Here is a 17,913-nt window from a genome sequence, read left to right on the forward strand (position 1 = left end):
AACTTTCAAATACGACCTCGTACCGAGGTGATTCTTTTTTTGAAAGTACATGATTTTTTGAGTAGATAACAGTGGTGCTATTTGTTTCTATGATTATTGTGCCCAAGTTTCACTTTTAGCATATGCTCTTCATGAGGGTTTGTAATGCATTGAAATCAAGACCATTAAGTATTTCTTTCTAGTCGTAGTTGTAAACGCACTAAAATAAAGTGCCAAATCATATTTCTTTGGGGGGGGGGGGGGGGGGGGGGGGTTCTTTGATTGAGTAAAAGGGGGGGGGGGGGGGGGGGGGGGGCATTGTCGTGGCTGGGTTCTCTTCTTTTTTTAACATCCTCTTAATGCTATTTTGCTTCCAACATTTGCTTTCCTCTCTTGGAGACTAACTCTATGATGCTATTTTGATTTTGTATCATTTGCATTCATAGTTTAGATATTTATTCTTTGCTCTAGTTTTCTAGGTTATTAATCTTTTCAAATTCTAACACTATCTAGGGTAAAATGTTCCTTGCAATCCTTCCAAGATTCTAAAAACTAAGATCCTCTAGGTACAAAGCCTTGAGTTCATTAAACCCAACCACTTTAACTTGTATTTTTGTTAGTAATAATTTTCCCCTACTTAACTCATTTGCAACCATATTAGATCTTCCATTTCTATGTTTCAATATAAATGTATAGCTCTGCAAGAACTTGACCCATTTTAAATGTTTATGATTCAATTTACCATGGCTATTTAGGTATTTTAATACTTGATGATCAATATACAAAACAAATTCTTTTGGAAACAAATAATGCATCCATTTCTTTGAAGCCTGAACTATTGCATAGAACTCTTGATCATAAATACATTACTTCTTTTTGCATCATTCAATTTCTCACTAAAATATACAACATGCTTACATTCTTGGCTCAATATAGCTCCAATGGCACTACAACTAGCATCACAATCCAATTGAAACAGCTTTTTATAATCAAGGAGTACTAGCACAAGTTACCATGTCACCTTCTTCTTCAAAATTTCAAAACTCCTTGTAGCTCCTAGTGTCCACTTGAACTCCTTTTTATCCCCTCAACTCATTGTTTTAGTTAGTGGTGCATAGATACTACTAAAATTTGTAATTAACTTCCTATAAAATCTAGCCAAACCATGAAATGACCTCACCTCAGTGGAAGACCTTGGGGTACACCATTCCAGGATGACCTTCACCTTTTATGGGTCCATTTTGAGACCATCATATGATACAACAAAAACAAAATAGACTAAATCATTTTTTTACAAAGTTATACTTCTTCAAATTAATCAACAATTTTGCTTCCCTCAACCTCTCAAGGACACTACAAATTTACAAAAAATACTCATCTATAAACTTACATAAAATCAAAATATCATCCAAATAGACAATAAGAAAAATTTCCTATAAATATGTTTAGTACCTCATTCATAAGTCGTGTGAAGGTGCTTGATCCATTGGTCAATCCAAAGGGAATGAATAACCACACATATAGACCCTCCTTTTCCTTGAATGTAGTCTTCCACTCATATCTAACTTGTATTTAGTGATAGCCACTCTTGAGGTCTATCTTAGTGAAGTATCGAGCTCCACTCAAACAACCCATAAGATCATCCATCCTTGACAAGGGAAACTGGTACTTGATGGTTATTTTGATTATAGCCCTAGAGTCTATACACATCCTCCATTCACCATCTTTCGTTTGTGCGAGTACTATAGGTACTACACATGGAATCAAGCTTTCTCAAATAAGACTTTTCCTCAATAGCTCCTAAACTTATCTATTCAACTCCTTAGTCTTAGTGGGATTCATCTTATGAGAAATGTTGTTGTGAAAATTGGCTCCAAGGACTAAATATATTTGATGACTAATTTTCCTTACTGGTGGAAACCTTTCTAGGACATTATCAGATAGGATATCCCCATACTCACTCAACAGACCTAAAATTTCTACTAGAACTTCCCTACCACATTCCTTATCCACTCTAGAAGTTAAAGCATAACACACATTTTGATGTTTCATGCCATCCAAAAAAATTCTTCCATCAACAAAACATACCCTGGCACTATTGCATCAGGATAATACTTAGCTAAATACATGATAGTTCATTATGGTTGGATAATGGACCTATCAAAATTACTAAGAGGATAATCCATAGGGTTTCTAGTTACCCAACCCTAGATTGGCCTAAATCACTGAGAAGTGATTAAAAGGAAGTGATTGAGAAGAACATTGGAGCTATATGGAACAAGAGAGGCATGATAATTGATACAATTATTGATCCATTGATTGAGTTTGTTGTTAGGGTTATTTAACACAAATTTTACCAATCTAGTACATTAAACAATGTGTCCTATATAGCTATGGATGTGGGATACAAAATTGTCAAGAAAGATCATACATATGATCTAATAGAACTCCAACTACAATAGCTAGTAGAAAACCTCAGAGCCATCAGAAAGACAAGGAGTGCACAATGAAAAATTGGTTCTATATTGATATGCATATTATTTTATGTGCAATCCAACATTTGGAATAGTTGCATGGAAAACCAACAGGTCAGTAGTAGTTTAGATTGGTGAATACATTGAGTAGTTAGGAGAAAACTTTGAATCTATGATGACTAGCTACTTTGAAAATTTCAAATAGACAATGAAGAAGAGGTTTAGAATACCAATGTCACTAGTAGATAAATACTATGATGATGTATGTTTTCTAGTGATGTTGACCACACTTTTGTACAAGCTACTACACCAAGGGTGAGATGGCTGAGACCCTTAGGTTATGAAATCAATGTGGATGAAGCCTCTGCAGCTATTACTACATTATTTGTAGAAGAGGTAGATAAGAGTGCAAAGGTATCTGGAAATTATGAAATAGCTAAATCCAAAATCACAATGGAACTCAAGACTGCCTCTGCCATGAAGAAAAAGGAGAAGATAGTGAAGAAAATGAAAGCTAAGTTTGGAGAGGGTGCTGAACAAGAGGAAGAAGAGGGTGAAGAAGATGAAGACATTCAAGCACAATCACCTCTTGCATTAACTCATGGTATGGGTAAAGATCAGCCATAAGAGGAGGAGATTCAAGTAGCTAAAGGTTTTGAGGAAGAAGAAGCTAAGGAAGCACCTACATCCACTAAGACAAAGAAAAGGAAGGCCAAGGAAACACTAGTGGGAAGGGCTAAGAAAACTCTAAAATCAAGCCAAGACAAGCCTACTACACCTACTACAAGAGTTAGTACACATCCAACTACACAATATGCTAAAGGAAAGACCAAACAAGTAGAGTAAGGAGGTCAATTACAAAAAAGGCCAAGGAGGATGTATGTAGCACAAGCCGAGTTTGATGAAGAGAAAAATGAGTCAGATGACAACAACCACTTTAAGGTGGCGAGTCACAATCCTCTTTTAGACCTAGAAAAGTTATGTTAAAAATGGTAAGAATAGTGTATATTTATTAGGATTTACACATGTAGATTTTGAAAATCTTGGTAAAGTGGAGGAGGCTATCTATGCCATGATGGGAAAATTCAAAACCACCCCACTAGAAATTGCCAACTCAATGTGTAAGAGTTTACATGATATAGTTGAGCAAAAATGGCACTATTATCTAAACTTGGATAGAAAAATTAGGGAGACCTCACTAGCACAAGTGATGCTTGAATTAACTAAGGTACAAATTGCTAATGATGTGAAGAAATATGCAGCTAGGTTCACACCTAAATACAAAGCCTTTAGCATATTGCAAAACACCATTGAGGATGTAGTGAAAAAGTCCACAAAAATGTGGGAGCTTACTTATGGGTTGACTATAGTGAAGGAAGGAGAACCAAAACCCATTGAAGTAAAGGATGATGACAAAGATAACACTGTTGAGGAAGAAATCAATTCAAATAGATGACAAGGCAACATCTGAGCCAAAGCATCATGAAGAATAGAGTGTGCAATACAGACAATTATCGAGTGTCAGTCCTCAACATTTCATAAGTAAGACTACTAAAATAGTAACTATTAAGGATGTTTCTAACCTATTAGTTTATCACAAATATCCCCTTACAAAAGATTATTTGAAGAAGATACTTGATTAGACTATATTGTATGCACAATTATGTGCTACTCCTATTTTGGTTAATAGATGAATTGCGAAAATTAGTGATTGCTACTGAAAGGGAAAAGGTGAGTCCACAAGAACCACCTTCTATCATCCCTCAAGTCACTCATGCACAAACTTTGAAAAAAAAACTTGAAGCTAAATTAGACAAGGTTGGTAAAATTGCAAAGGATACAATGGAAGCCCAGACCACAATAGAAACACAGAGTGGAATAGGTTAGATAAACACATTTGCACCTACAACACAAGATCAAGGTGCAAGTCAAGTCATTGTGACAGAATGGGGAAAGCCTAAAGAGAAAAAGAAGACACCTAGAATGAAGGAGCAAGCAACTATACAAGTACTGGTAACCTTAACAACATTTGGTACTCCTTCCACACAAACTCTTCAGAAGTTGAGCATAGATGCAACCCCATTACAGATCTTAGTGCCAAGCCCAAGTTCATCAAAGGCTAAAGAAGTAATCCAATATGGAGATGTGAGCCTTGATGAAGAAATCATTTTTCCCAAGTATGATTATGATATAATAACCATAGAAAAAATGGGCATATTGCAACATGCTCTAGGAATGAAAAAAGCACCAAGAAATGCTTGGAAGGGAGCATAGGCAAAAGGAAGCACTGTAGGACATCAAAGACATATTTTTAGATGTATTCAGTCTACCAACTCCATATGAGACAAAGCCACTAATAGAAAAACTAAAAAATATAGTGGAAAAGGTGAGTGATGCTAACCTAAACACAAATACCAAATTATTAGAATAATTAGAAAAGAAGTTTCAAAGCAAAGGCAATGAGAAAATATTAGGTGACATAGCACTAACACAAGTTGCATTGGCAACTAAGGTTGATGATGTGAAGAAGGTACTTGAGAATATTTTCTCATTATACACTAAACTATGTAATCCAATACTCTTCACCCAAGAAACCAGAAGTCACATCTTGAGCTTGGAAAGTCAAATAAGTTCATCAGATGCCAAACTACCTATGAATCTAGCTCAAAATGAGAAGCATTTCAGGACATTGCTTCAAACCTAGAGTTAGTTAGTTGTATTGACAATAGATGAGGCCAACATAAGGGCCAAGCTAACTAGCATCCAAGCCACTCTAACCCCTCATATGGAAATTTTGCATAAGGAGCTAGGCTATGTTGAAACCCTAATGAAGAAAGACCCAAATCTTTCAACCTTAGATGGTCTAGTTCACCTTTCTATCAAGCTAGCCATCCAAATCAAGTCTTTGGATGTGGCATGTGAGAACAAGGATGTAACTCTCAAGATAATAATAGATGTCCATAGTTCCTTTTTGGAAAAATAGACAATACGTGTATAGCCCATTGACATAAGTGTTAAAAAGGGGGAGATATATATTTTGGAGGAGATATAAGGAGAGTGAGAAATAGGGGAGAACAAGCAAAGGGGGAGATAAAAAGAATGGGAGAAAGTAGAAAAAGGATAGAGTAAAGTCAGAATAAGCTAAGGGAAGAGCAAGCACAAGCACAAAATAGTGCATGAAGTCAAAGAGTATCAAATGAGACACATTTACTCAATAGGAGTACATAATTTTGGATACAGAATAGGCATATCAACTCAAGGGGAGATATCAGATTATGAGGTATCTAAGTTGTTACACAATTTTGAAAATATGAAGTTATGTATATAAGCCAAGTTAGAGATATGTTATGCTCATGAGATTAAGGATAATTAATGAATAGACAAGTGTTTTTGACACTCATGTCAAAGGGGCACATTTTTATTATCTCAGATTGGTTTTGACAAGTGAGTATCAACACACTTAAGTTATTTACTTAGTTTATGTTGAAGCAATACATGTCAAGCATAACATATATATTATAGAGCATGTCGAGTCACTCATGTGTTGAGTCACTCATGTTCCGAGTCACTCAAGTGTTGAGAAGATAGTGTATGCTCAATGACACAAGAGCTGAATAAGCAGTACATGTTGAGTAATACAGATGTCAAGTCACATCATAGAGAATAGTATATGCTGAGCATTAGAGACTTCAGATGCTGAGTGATACAACTCTGACATATTTGTTCTTAATGGCACAAATAACTATGTAAACCATTTTTGAGCTGACTTAAAAGATGAATTTCAATATTTTGGAGATAAGGACAAATCTCAAGTTGGATTTCCTATGCAATTACATGTAGCCAATTAGAAAAAGGGAAGGTTTAAGTGGAAAAATGGATGAATCTCAACTATAGATTCATACCTAAGCCTAAGTCACCAATTTATTTTTAAGAAGGACAAAATGTAAACTATCTAAGTTGTGAGGAGAGTAGTTTGCATGCAAAAATAGAGCATTCATGCTAGCTAAGAAGTGATATTTCATTAAAGAATTAGTTAGATCATAATAGAGGAAAAGAAAAGGATACAACAAAGAGACAACTGATCAAGAATGATCAAATATATATTAGTTTAGAGGTGATCTAACATCAAGCAATCAAGTGTTGACCAAAAGATCATTGCTAAGACATTTTAATAGGTGATTTTAGTCGAAATATCTTAATAGAGTAGTCCTAATAGGCTATATGAAATCCTCTAACAAGGTTCTTACTCAATTGTAAGTTAAAGTACTTTAACTAGGTATACTTCTAATAGGGTGTTTAAATCCTTTAACAATCTTTGTGAGCCTTTAATAGGGTAGACCTTTCATAGGGTAGATCAGGTTTCATGGTCAAAACATTGTAACCTTCATTGGATACATTTTATTACTGTAGTAGTTAAGATTTGTGGGTGTCCTCCCCACCTCAATTTTACCTTTTCATTGGAGGTTTTTTGGGTGATCATATCTGGTGTTAAATGTGTGAATGTTTACTTGCTTACATGCATTAGATATACATGCTTTACATGGTATTTTAGTTTATTTGTTAATATATGAGATGGATGTATGGTGAAAGTTTTATGGGTCCTAGTGTAAATTATTGATTCACACCCCCCCCCCCCCCACCTCAGAAGTTTACCTTTCCTATTGTAATTCCAAAAAATCATCCTTTTTCAAGTTTAATCTCACCACTTAGCAAGACTTTTTTATTAACTAGACCTCTCCTCTTTCTACTTCCTCTAAATGTGATGACTTGACATCATCATCCACATGAGAAACCCTTTCTTGGCCTTCAACTTTCTTATCTTTCCTTCCTTGACGGAGGGCACTCATAGGAATGATGATCTTCTTCTCTATTGTAAAAACATGTACTATAAAAGCCTCCTCTTCCTAACCCTTATCATCTTCCTCTACCTCTTCCTCTTTGGTCTCCATAAATTTGATTTTGGGAGTGGCTAAAACCCTAATTCCTTTGGTTTTGGGCGGTACCCACATCTTCATTTTTACTTTGGTCCTCATTTTGTCCTCCAAAATACCTACCACCACTCATTCCTCCTTGACCCCATCCTCTTTTCTTTCCATCAAATTTTTTCTTAGCTTTTCCTCAACTCACAAGGAAAATGCATATGCATCTTCAATACTGGTCATTCTAACCACACTTAGATCCTCCTAAATGCTAGATCTTAACCCATTAAGATAATAGGAGACCTTCTTCTTATTATCTTCAACACACCTCGTTGTAATAAGGACTCAGTAAAAAGCCTTTGTATTCCTAGACATGTTTTTCCACTTGCTATGACCCTTGCATCTTCTTGAACAAATTATGTTTAAATTCAATTGGAATGAATTACTTCTTTAGTTTGTCCACCATATTATCCCACCCTGTGATTTTCTTCTTTCCTCTTCTATTCCTTTATAATTGAATCTCTTGCCACTAGATTTTGGCATGGCCCTTGAGTCTGGACTTCAAAAATTTAACCCTACCATGGTCCTCAATATCCTCATACTCAATATATTCCTCTAGTTTGTTGATCCATTCAATCAACTCATCCGAGTTATGATTTACAGAAAACATGGGGACCTCAAGTTTAGCTCTTTTTCTTATCCTAGAAATGATGCTAAAAATATTTTTCTCCTCTCAATTCATGATTTCACCTTCTTCTTCTCCTTCATGTACAATATTTCTTTTTTCTTCATTTTCCTTCCCACTTTCATCTGTTATGGTACGATTTGTCCCTCTGTGAATCTCCTCTTGTAATTCTTGAACTTGTCTTTAGAGGGCTCTAACCTTTGGGGGAACACCTCTAATCCTTCCACCATGTTCTCTTTGTGAAGGCATCTTCTCACTCACTTAGAACCCACAACCACACAATCTTGGAGAAAATTGCCTCATAGTCAGTGATTTGTCTACACACTTAGTAACTCCTTCTCTGATACCACATGATGAGGGTACAACACAAGACAAAAAGAACACAACAGGAAAGGAAACTTTTATTATCTAGAATAATAATCTATTAAATGCATTCCAGAAAAAGAAGACTCTACTACATGCTCTATGGGCTTACAACATTATCATATTCTAGAGAAAAAACCCTTTTCATGGTACCTTCTCCCAAACTCCACCAAAAAGTGCCTTTGCATCACAAGAATTGACCTTAAGTAACCCAAATTAGGTTTAGGGTTAGGGTAAATTTTATATTATTCCATTTTGGTAGCCACCACAAAAATATAAGGTTCTAGAAGTCACATTAGAAGTCAGTGCAAAATTAGAAGATTCTAGAAACCCAACTTCCGAAAAGCATAACTTTTGATCTAGGACTTTGATTGATAAAAAATTTACATTTCTAGAAATCTCTCTAAGTTCTCTATATTCCTATGGGTGGAATTTGGTTTGGTACCATCTTTTGGGGTTTTACGAGGCCATTTAGTGCCTCAAACTATGCTATAAAGCATTCTTAGGATGTCTCAAGGCAACATAAAATTGCAATAACTTTCAAACTGTGAAACTTTTTAATTTGATTGTTTTTCTAGAGCAATTGAAATTTCAATTAAAACCTTCCCTCCAAATTATAACTCTTCATAGGTTTTTCTATTAGAAAATAACCTAGTATCTAGATTTTCATGTATCTTGAGGTGCACAAACACATTAACCCAGAAAAGTAATAGTGCAACTATGATAGTTAAAATCTCTATTTGGCCCAAATGGGTATCCAAAAAACACAAACACATTAAATAGGAACTACCACTAAGCATTTTTTTTTGGTGGGTGGGGGGGTAATACAAAATTTCCCTTACACCACTAGATGCTCTTGTATCATATTGGAAGTCATTAAATATTGTATAGAAAGACTTGCATGTAGCTAAGAGACTTTCATTCAATCACCATTGTTACTTTCATTCAATCACCATTGTTCATATCAACTCAATCCATGATTGTTGGTTCTAATATCAAATGATAAAATATATATTAGGCAACAAGAATAATAATGAAATGTTCAATTTTAATTAGATGTATTTAGAGAATTAGTATGTTTCTACATATTTCTTATAAATCCTTATTTTAGGTAAAAACTACTAGCAAAAGTTACATTCCCAAAAACTAAATGATATTGTATTAATATAACTAAAAAGCTTAGTTACTGGATTCATGTGGATTCTTCCAAAAAAAAAAATAATTTATTAAAAAATATGGATTTTTTTTCTAATTATTTTCTTATATAATCATAATGTCTTTGATTCATAGATTCATACTATAAAATGATTTAGTTTTAGAATTATGCATATTTCTCCTTTTTTTAGTATATGTAATACATGTGTGCATACACACACACACACACACACACACACACACACACACACACACACACACACACACACACACACACACACACACACACACACACACACACACACACACACACACACACACACACACACACACACAAATCCTCCATAAATCATAAGTGGGAAAAGAAAAATTCACAAGTCCATAGATCTAATTCACATGCTTGAATCAAATTTGTTTCACGAATCAATAACTAAGCCAAAAACCAAACCAATATTAGTGTAATATGCCTACAATTCCTAGATCCAAATTATTTGTTCTTAGTTTTTTGTACCTAATATTTTATTTCTCATAAACTTTGTACACTTTTCTAGACCTGGGACCACTTCACAATGAATCGTGTCATGACTAGGTCAACCTTGTCCTAGAATAGGTTGATCAAGTTTGGCATTGCCCTAAGGCATTGATTATAAGTATGATTTGGGACAGATGCAGAGGTTATTGTAAACTACAATTGGAATTTTTTTATGTTGTCATTGATGTCAAATGTTATTGGTAAGACAATTGTTAACTGAGTAAAATATCATATCAAGATGATTGATGAAGAGGATTTGAGAAGAAGAAGACATAACAAAAGGACTTGGAGGAAAGGTTGAGGTATGGGGAACTAATATAGAAACTTGATTAGTTAGACTTTGACAAGATAATAAGATTGTTTAATCATGACCCAAGTGGAGAAGACAATTGTAATAAATACTATAAGAAGTGATCAATAGAAGACAAAATGCATAGGCTTAACCGAGCAAAAGAGAAAAAGATTAAGGAACTAGAAGTTTATGTAGAGTAACTATAGAGTTTATTGAGCGATAGTATAAGCCAAGAAAAATATAGTGTTGACTGAGTATCAAAAAGTATACTAGATAGAATAGTTAGTATTGACCAAGTAATTTAGTGATGACCAAGTGTCAGAACACACTATTGGCCAAGGGACAACATTTGACAAATTATGAGAAAATATTTATTTCTAGCCCACACAATTGAATTCTTGGAATATGGAAAGCATGTTGTTGATAAGGATGGATGACCAGGAGTATTGAACACAAGGGAAATCATGTTTGAGCATTTATATGCATGAATTCAAGGAGAAGTTTGGAGTATTTTCTAGAAAAGAAAAGAGGAGACAAAAAGATGGAAGGATTTGATGAATCTAACCAAACCCTAAGATATACGGTGATGTTTAAGTGGAAAATGATCATAATTACCTATTTAAGGAGGTACAAGGAATAAACTTATAGAGCTTAGTAGAGCTACTGAAGACCTTAAAAAGGTTGGATAAATTGTTGATTATGTTGATTGGAAAACTTGAGCATAAGACTGAGCAGTGAAGTGTTGAGGTGAAGAGGGATTGCTTGAAGGATTATCAAGTGAATTAATGATAGAAATGTTAATGGAGGCCATTCAATGAGTTAGTTTTTGGATCAAAATGTGATCTATATTTGTGAAGTAAGTTGTATTTGTTAGATAAACCTACTTTTACTTTCTAACCATTGTATCAATTTTGAAATCCTTTGATCAAGGTTGACCTAATAGTCATATGTAAATCCTTTAATCAAGGTGACATTCTAATGGAATTTTCTAAAGCCCTCTAAAAATACCACTCCTAAAAAGGTGATTAAATCCTTCAACAAAGTTACATTTATCAGTGTGTTTTGTAACCTTTAACAATGTTGGCTCCTAATAGAGCTCACTTCAAAAGAATGGTGGGTTTTTCCCAAATTGTTTTTCCATATTAAATCCTAGTGTCATACTTGTGTACAACTTATTTGAGATGTTTTACTTTTTTCAAATTTTTAACTATTAGGATAGTGGACTACAAGTTTATGTTGGTGATTATTTTCTATCGAGATCAAGCTACTAAATGTTTAGATTTGGAGCATTTGAAGTGATTAAAAGTTGAACTGATACATCTAGACTTGAGGATAACTTATTCACCCCCACCCCCTACTTATTCTAAATCAAAGAATTGGTTCTTCTAGAGAAAATTTTGAAGGTACTTAATGCTAAAGATCAAGATGTACAAAAAGGAGGTGCCAAGACTAAACATAGAGAACTTCCCTACATGGTAGAGTTTGATGAAGTTGCAAGTGATAGGAATTGTAGAAGGTGCAATACACTATGTGGAACATGTATGTGTATAGATACCAAGACCTCTAATAGCTCAACAAATGAAAGAGAAGAAAGAACACAACCAGGCTATGTTGGATATTGTGTTAGACCTAAGCTATACCGAGTTTGATGAAATAAAGGAGTACACTACTACTAAGAATATGTAGGATATATTGCATACTATCTATGGAGGAGAAACAAATGTTTTGAGAGAAAAATCAAAAAGTCTCAGAGGAAAATTTGATGAGATGGGAATCATACAAGGTGAAACCATTTCTTAATAAAGAGAACGAGTCAAAGTGGTAAATACTATAAGAGGATCAAATAGAAACATTGATGATGAAACTATGATTAGAAAGGTGCTGAGAACCCTACTTCCTATTTATGTTATTAGAGTCTTTGCAATACAAGAACTGAGATGTACACTTGGTAACAATCTGACTTTGGAAGTATTAGATAGTAGACTTATTGCTTTTGAATTGTCAAACTTTGATAATTTTAATCCTACTAATATTAGATCTTCTTTTAAATCTCAATTGGTTCTTAATAAGAAAGGAAAAGGAAAGTGTGTGAATAGTGATAGTGATATCTCTAATGGTGAACTTGATGAGATTGAAGTATTGATGACTAGAAGACTTCCAAGAGGCAAAGTAAAATACAAAGGTAAACTTCCTATAATATGTTTTTCATATAACAAAGTTGGTCATATTGCTACAAGATGTCTTGACAGAGAAGACAAAGACGAGAGAAGGGAAAGATAGTACAAGGGTAGAAGAGATGATAGAGACAATATAGAAGAAACAAGGCCTAAAAAGGCAAAGGTAAGAAATCTTGTTATATTTCTGAAGAAGAAACTAGAAATGAGTCTGATAGTAATGATGAATAAGTTGTCTATATTTCTATGAAAGAAGATTGTGATGAAGATGAGAAGACTATATTAATTTCATATGCGAGTAAATATGATAGATGGATAATTGATAGTGGATTCTCAGATCACATGACTGGTGATAAAGGTAAGTTTGAAACATGGAACACTATAAAGGTAGTTGTATCAAGTTTGGTAATGATGCACTAAGTCGTGTGAAAGGTAAAGGATTAATACAATTGACTAATAAGATCAAGTGTGATAACATTTATTGAGTTGAAAAACTTAACTATAATTTGTTGAGTGTTTCATAGTTGAAAAAATTATGGTATAGAGTTTAATTTCATCATAGGATAACCAAAATATTTGATGCTAATGGTGAACTAATTGGAAGTGGAGAATAGACAAGAGGTAATTTGTCCTATCTAGATTTATCTGATGAGAAATGCTTGTTTTCACAATATGATGAATATATATGGTTATGGCATAAGAGGTTGTGTCATGTTAAATTTGATAATTTGGTAAGCATTAGCAAGATAAAAATATTAAGAGGATTACCAACATTCAAGAAACATGATAATACTATGTGTAAATAATGTCGATTTGAAAAAATGACAAAGTCTAGTTTTAAGAGAAAGACATATTCATCCAATGGTATTTTACAATTGGTTCATACTAATCTTTATGGACCTATTGGAGTAAAAATATATTGTGGAGACAAATATATACTATAATATTTCTTAAAGAAAAATATGATGCTTTTTAGTTGTTTAAATGGTATTTGGCCAGAGTTGAAAAGGAAATAGGTAAGAGTATGAAGTGCTTGAGATTTGATAGAGGAGTAGAGTTTATCTCTAATTAATTCAACATGTTTTGCATTGATAGAGGAATCAAAAGGTAGATGTCAACACCTAGGACCCCTCTCCAAAATAGAATAGGTGAAGGGAGAAACAGATCAATCATGGATTATACTAGAACACTAATGATGGAGAAGAATGTGTCACAAAAATACTAGAGAGAAGCTGTAAGTACAACAATCTATACTTTGAACTGATTACATGTCAAGAAAGGTACAAACATTAAACCCTTTGAATTATGGTATGGTTATGCACCTAATGTGAAATATTTTAAAGTCTTTGGAAGAAAATACTATATACAGTGAAGGACAGTTGAAATGGAAAACTTGATCTAAAAGTGATGAAAGAATATTCCTAGGTTATTCCACCAAGAGCAAAGCTTATAAGTGTTTGAACTATAACACTAACAAAGTTGTGGAAAGTGCAAATGTGAAAGTTGATGAATATGAAGAAAGGAATAAATTTAAATGTAAGATAGAACCTAAAGACTACAACATATTCATATATGTCAATGAAGGTGTTCCATGCACCTTACCTAAGCCAAAGAAAAGGGCTACTGAGAAACAAAAATTTGTGAATATTGAGCAACAATAGTAGGCTTCCAAGAAATAGATTGTAGGTGTTGAGTTTCAACAAAATGATGTCAAGATACAAGAAGAAGTTGTTGAACAAATATAGTAAGCTAGTGCCAAGAAACTAGAAGAAGAAATAGAAATACAAAATGAACTTGAAATTAATTTTCAAGATGAACCTAAACAAGAAGAAACAAGAAAAGAACCCACACTAGTATGTGAGAAGACACCATACACCTAAAAAAATCATTGGAAAAGAAAATGACTCTAGAGTTATGACATGGAAAAGACTTAGAAGTGATACATGTTTAATTTTTGAGTTTAAGCATACATCAATTAAGGATTCTTTGGACAATGAAGATTGAATTCAAGAAATGAATAAAGAAATTGAACAAATAGAGAAGAACAAAACCTAGTCACTGGTACCTAGACCAAAGGACAAAAATGTTATTGGAACCAAGTGGGTATTCAGGAATAAAATGAATGAAAAAGGAAAAGTCACAAGGAATAAAACTATATTGATATGCAAATGATATGCACAAGAAGAAGGTATTGACTATGGGGAAATTTTTTCCCCAATTGCAAGATTGGAAGGAGTTAGAACATTACTTACATATTCTCTTTATAAAGGATTCAAGGTATATCAAATGGATGTCAAATCTACATTTCTAAATGGAATACTAGAACAAGAGGTTTACATTGAACAACCAAAAGGATTTGTTGATCCCAAAAAAAGGAATATGGTATGTAAATTAAATAAAGCACTGTTGGAAATACAATAGGGAAAGTAAAATCTAAGGGCGAGGGGGTGTTTGGGGTGGAGGCAGGGGTGTGAATCAATACTTATAAATTTTTACCATAAAATCATTCAACTCACATACATCTCATAATTCAATAAGTATACTAAAATACCAAATCAAGCATATACATCTAAAGTATTTAAATAAAACATTCAACACATGTATGACACAAGATATTTGGTTACACACAAACCCTCCAAGGAGAATGTAAAACTAGGGTAGGGATGAAACCCACAAATCTCCACAACTGAAATAATAAAGTGTATCCAATGAAGGTTACAATGTTTTGATGTTTTGATCTTTCTTGATGTGTACTTGATCCTTTCTGATCATATGTATCTTTGTTGTCTTTTAATTTCTTTCCTATGTTCTCCTCTTAACTAATTCTGTAATGTATTTCAATCACAACTCCTTAGTCACCATGAAAGATTTGTTTGTGCATGTAAAACCTTCTCTCTTCTCTCCTTCCTAATATATTAAAATTTTAGGGTTTGTCTTCCTTAGGGTTAGGTATGAATCAACAATTGTGATTCACCCATATTGTCACTTAATCCTTCCCTTTTTCTAATTGGCTACTTGTAATGCATAGGGATTCACAATAAAGATTCATTCTTATCATCTAAGATCATAAAAAATCTTTAAGTTGTTCCAAAATTCGTTTACATAGAAGTTTGTTCCATTACAAACAACTATGTCAAAATTGTATAACTTGACATCTAAAGTCCTTGATGCTCGGCATCAACTAAAACTTTAATTTTGTAACTTAGCCTCTAAATGACTTGGCATCCATTGATCACTTGCAATATAAATAACTCGACACATACTATATGCTCGACACTTGAGTGACTTGGGACTTACTAGTTACTTGGCACTTGAATCCCTCAACACATATTTTTGCTTGGCACTTGAGTGACTCGACTTGCACTATCTGTCATGTTATGCTTGGCATATATTATCTAGTCAACATGAATTAAGTACATAACTTATAAATGACTTAAGTGTATAGACACTCATTTGTCAAAACTAATCTGAGATCAATAATCTCCCCCTTTGACATGCGTGAGGAAAACACTTGTTCATGCATGAAAGATCTTCATTTATGAGCATAACTCAAATATTCATTATCTTTGTTCAGCTTATATACAAAGTTTCAAAAAATTTTAAAACATGACTTATCAATCATACCTCAAAATTCAATAACTCCCCCTAAGTTAATTATTTTTTTTGTATCTGAACCAAAATCATTCCTCCTGCTAATTAGATTTGCATAAGTTGATCTGTTTACTCTATTTCTATCATTGACTCCCTCTTTCTCAAAAATAGTAGCTCCCTCAAAAAAAAATCTCCTTCATTATTTCTTATTTCTCCCCTTTTCATATTTATCCCCCTTTTGACACTTATGTCAAAAGGTTATACACTTATAGTGTGTTTATCCAAAAATGTTTTATCGATCCCAAGGATTATTTTCAAAGTAGCATCCCAATTGTTACAAACTAACTCCAATGATTTGATTTGGATGGTCAGCTTGGCAGCAAAGTGTACTAAGCCTTCAAGAGTAGAAAGATGCATATCTTTCTTCACAAGTGTTCTAGCAAAGGTTAGTTCCTTTTGCAATATCTCTATATGTGGAGTCAGCATAGACTAGATGTTGATTAGTTTAGCCTTTATGTTTTCTTCATCAACATGTAGCACTACTAATAGACTTTGGGAGTTTAGGAGATTCCTGAAATCTTTCTTACTCTGGGCTAGAGAACTTGGTAGAGTTATGCCAGATGATTGCATATGACTCTCCAAAATTATTATGTGGCTCCTGACTTCCTTTGTGAAGAGTTTTGGATTGCACAATTTGGTGTACAAAGAGAAAAAAAAAAATTCTACTACCTTCTTCACATTGTCAATTTTTGTTGCTAACTCAACCTATGATAGTGCAATAACACTTGGTATCTTTTCGTTGATCTTATTCTAAAACTTTCTTTCAAACCATTCAAGTAATTTCACATTTGAATCCAAGTCTATATCATTTACCTTCTCAACTAGGTTAATTAGCTGCTTTATGATAGGCTTTATTGCTTTTGGTGCTGGTAGGCTAAATGCATCAAGAAAATTTTCCTTAATATCTAGCATGGCTTTCTTCTACCTATGCTCCTGTCTGAACAGTTCTCAGTTTTTCTTCTTTGCAAGAGCATCCTGTAGTATGGTCATTTTTTTAGTAGTGATGGTTGCAAAATCAAACTTGGGCAACTCAATCACTGCATCCAAGTTCAAATCAACAAATGGTGTAACTTTTTATACCTTGGATGTGCTTGGACTTGGCCTTGATGATTGTAGGTGTATAACTTATGTACTCAGCCTATGAAGAGCTTGACTAGGAGGAGTACCAGTTCTAGGAAAAGTCACCAATGTTTGTATTGCTAGTTGCTCCTCAAGTTTTGTAGTTAAATATAACTCTTTAATCCTATCCTTTAGTTTCTCTACATTCTTAGTTGCACCTTGATCTTGTGTTGTAGGTGCAGGAGTATCTACTTGACTTGTTGCAACTTGTGGTGTACTTTGTGCTTCTATAGCAACTTTTGGTACTGACATGATTTGTACCAATTTGTTGATATTGGTCATGGATGGCTCTTTTTGTTGATACACTACAAGGAGTAATGTAGGTTGTATCATGGTCAATTGAAGAGGGGTTGTAGATGTCTCTTATGTGTAAATCTCCTCCCCTATAGATGCCTTATCTACATTCTCAATCTCATCAACATTTACTAGTATAGGATGTTCACAATGTTTTGCCTGGGTAGTGGATTCTACTAGTATCTCCTTCAAATCTTCCTCTATAAGGGGGTTGATGCTCTGAGTGATAGTATCATAAATATCCATAATCTTTACAGTATTAGTGTATGTATTTAA

Source organism: Cupressus sempervirens, chromosome 3 (assembly GCF_028749045.1).
Source record: "Cupressus sempervirens isolate cs-2001-9-10 chromosome 3, ASM2874904v1, whole genome shotgun sequence".
Classification (NCBI taxonomy): Eukaryota; Viridiplantae; Streptophyta; class Pinopsida; order Cupressales; family Cupressaceae; genus Cupressus; species Cupressus sempervirens.